This window comes from Lolium rigidum, chromosome 3 (genome assembly GCF_022539505.1).
Source record: "Lolium rigidum isolate FL_2022 chromosome 3, APGP_CSIRO_Lrig_0.1, whole genome shotgun sequence".
Lineage (NCBI taxonomy): Eukaryota > Viridiplantae > Streptophyta > Magnoliopsida > Poales > Poaceae > Lolium > Lolium rigidum.
The window spans coordinates 24,576,052-24,580,050 of record NC_061510.1 but is presented as its reverse complement, the minus strand read 5'-3'; positions in this window follow the sequence as shown (position 1 = coordinate 24,580,050).

Below are 3,999 nucleotides of genomic sequence, written 5' to 3'. Positions count from 1 at the left end.
CCGAGGTCGGTCTCGGAGGCGCACACGTCGACGACGAAGGCGAGAGCTCGTCGGAGACCACTCGGATCGCCCATGGCGATTCTCCGAGAGATCCGGATCGAGGCGATTCGCCGAGAGAGGACGAGAGGAGAGAAACGGCTCGGACGGATCGATAGATCCGCTCGAGGCGGTTCTAGATCGGTAGGTGACCACGGCGGAGGAGGCCGGTGATGGCCGGAGCGGGCGGCGGCCATGGCGGCGACGCCATCGCCTCGTGGTCGCCGGAGATTAGGGTTAGACGAGTGAGAAGAGGGCCGAGTGAGAGTGAGAGTGGTGGGCCGCTTCGGCGCCACCAAACCCAAAAGGGGGCCAGCCTATTTGGGCCGTCCCCGAGTTAGGCTATTGGGCTGGGCCCAATAGGGGTCCGGGGGTATTTTGGTCATTTTTCATTTAATAAAAGACCAAAACTTTACCAAATTTTAATAAATCATAAACAACTCTAAAAATCCAATAAAAATTGGATTTATGAATGAAAAATAAATCTTAACAAGAATAAAATATGAAATGGAATTTAAGAAACAAATTCAAAATTATGAATTTCCGAATTCAAATAATAACTTGGAATTTTAAATTATTATTTCCTTGTATTTAAAATTCAAGGAAAAATATCAAATAAGTTCAAATACTTATTTTCAAACATTTCAAAATGAAATTCTAATATTCCATGTCATATCTATTGCAAAGGGTATTTTTCCAAGAAAATACCATATTCCTTTTTATTCCAAAAACTATAGAGGTAACTCTATAATTTCAAATTATTTTGGAATAACTAAGGTAATTATCAAGTAAAATCATTTTACTTTGAATTGTTGTACCTTGTGTGAATTACAATAATTAATACTTTTAAATCAATTGTAAATTACCGTCAAAGACATAAATCTTAAATACAACCCTAAATTGTAATAATTCAATGGGGTAAAGGGATTCAACACAAAATAATACATCCATAATTGCATTATTTGGATTTTTATAACATTGTCCTTACCGGACAATGATGCTTCTTACGAACCCGAGGTCCAGGTTCCATCAATCGCATTGAACCGCACTATCTCGCAGTCCACGTGCAAGTTCACCCTTGCTCATGTCAACTTGATTATCTTCTACTACTTTTAATGCAAAGCTATATACTTATCATTCCCGCATCGCAAATGAAATGTTAATTTCCAACTATGAATATGACTATGTGGCTGGCAATGGAACCATGGTATGTGTTGATATGGTGGAGGTTCCATTGCAATGGGTTATATCACCCTAGGATTAAATTACCAATGCCGTCCGAGTGATTCTAGCGCCGTACAAACCGCGTTGACCATGAGATCTATAATGGCTCCGGAAAAGCCAGCTGTATCTTTTCCCTCTCGCACGCCAACGGATCGGGGAGACGGTAGGGTGCTTCGGAGGCACTGCCGCAATAGGTTGGGAAATCCTTTTAAATCCCCATCCATTGGTGATGTTAATCTCTTCCGATCTATGAAGGATTGTCCAAAGTACACCATGAGTAAAGCCGTATTATCGGGGAAGTCTACTGGAGGTGTGCGGGTGGACAAAAGGGTGGGTTTGCGGTCGCGGAGAAGGCGGTGTGGGCTTGGATCTTTATACCCGGCCTCACACCAAAGGAAGTGTGAACGGGGGCAAGTCCCTGCGGATGGCAAAAAGGGTGAGATCTCTTGTGGGAAAAGTAACGCACCTCTCGCGAGTGTATCAAATTGTGGCTGTCACTCCTTGTTCCGGGAAGGAACTGCGAACGCGGCAGGAAAGGAACTCCACGAAGTTCCGGTCAACTCGTGAAGACCGACGGGCATAGTTTTCATAATAAAAGCAACCTTTTGAAGAAATGTTTGCAAAACATGCATTGACCTGCGATTTCTCGATCAATGGTCGTAGCTAGTGCATCAAACACCTTTTATTCTTTTAGAACTTGCTTGAGTACCTCTCGTACTCACTTTCTTTCGACACCCTTGCTAGACCGTGATCCCGAAGTGGAGGCTATCAACGATGGAGCACCGGAAGGAAGCTACGAGCCGGTCTACGAAGAACCTGATCTTACCGGCGGAGTGGAAGGCGTAGACTATGGGATAGTCTACGGACTAGATGACACGGAGGTGGAGGAGTAGTGACATACCTTAGTATCATAGAGCCGAGCAACGTAGAACTTACCTAAATAAGTTGTTGAGCTCTTTTCATCTTTAGTATAAGTTGTAATGGTACTTTAGTAGTCTCTTAGGGTGTTCTCATAGGACTCGTGAGAATACCAACTTGTAAGACAATGTTTGTAATAAAGTATGGAGTGTTATGACCTGCAATGTTTCGTTGTACCACTCGAGGGATATGGCAATTTGTGAGGAAGCCCCTTCACAAAGATCATATCAACGACTTGTATACTACAACATGCAAGTGGTATGCTTGGGTCACCGCAGTCGTATCAGAGCAAATGTTGCGACCTTAGGTTGGAAAAACCTAGTATAGGGAAGAAACCTGTAGGAGCCTAGTAGAAATAGTAAAGGATTCTCTAGAAATATGGTGGTTATTCACTTGAGAATAGCAAAACCATATATTTTAGTGCGATAATTCTTTATTATAGCTATTATGATGCGTTATCACTACTAATATTCTGCTTTTGTATACAGCCATAATGGCGAACACTTTTCCCAAGAGGACTCTGAGGAAAGTTGAGGGTTGGCTCGGTGATTATGATGGACCAATAACAACTCTCCGTGTGGGATGCCGAAGGAACTTCATTGCGATCCACGGATACTCGTTATCAAGTATACTTACTATGATGGGGAAATCCTAGCCAAGTGCGAGTATCGGTCCAACTACCGGAAAATCAGCTCGATGAGCCGTATAATGCCATACGGAGAAGCCAAAACTATCACCACGACCTACCATATGGGCCTATTCAAGGCAATCCTTGAGATAAGGCAGCACAAGTCGCAGTAGAACTCCTATGTTCGGAGTTTTCTCATATACCTCATGCCGAGGAAGATGAGGATCCCACTCTTAATCATTTGGTGTTAGCCCACGAAGTCCTGAAGCTGCAGGCACGGCACATGGATAGCTGTAAGTCTTTATTGACCACGATGTATCTTTTACACATGAAGATGAGAGGTGAGATTGACCACATGCTAGCTGAGTTCACGGACCCTGATAAAGTCCAAACTCGGATGCATGACTTGAGGGCACAACCACAACATACTACACCTTTCTTTAACCCGGACGATGATGTAGATTTGAGTGACCGAGTGGTTCAAGAGAAATCTACCTACAAGAGACCCACTTACACCTAACTTTGTTCCGCACTATCCACATGTGTCAGCATCATATGATACTGGATATGGGGGAGACCACTCATGGAACATAAATTGCTCGGAGTCACCGATTGAAAACTCGACGGGTTGGCGTTTCGGGGAACCTTTCGGTGATGAGGAGGAGCCAATTCCATGTGATACAGGAGATGAGAGTGATGCGGTTAACCCAAATGTTAACCAACACTACGAGCAGGAAGAGAAAGGTATCGATTCCATTTCTTTAGATTTGGAGATGGGCATATCTAAACCATCACGGTACGAAGTAGGTGAGAGTTCGGAACAAAGAAAAGAAGAAGAAGAAGATGAGGGGTCAAGTGAATAGGAATCCTCCATGGATGACTCGGAGAAGAGGCACTGTATTCCACCGGGGATATGTATGAGTCTTTATCTAGTTACTTTGGAATGACAGATCTGCTCTCCGGCACTTCGTCCGATTCGGATTACATACCTATCGGAAGGACCTTTGTTCCGGACGGTGTTCGGAAGACTAGTCGCTGTACCGGTTGGACCCCAGGGATGTACGCGGAGGCGAATGAAGACGATGAGGAGTAGAGCTCCAAGGAAGAATAAAGTAATCTAGGTGGTATTGTAATAGAACGTATTTTAAATTCCCGTTGGCTTGGGCTTAGAGCCAAATAAGTGGTTTATATAT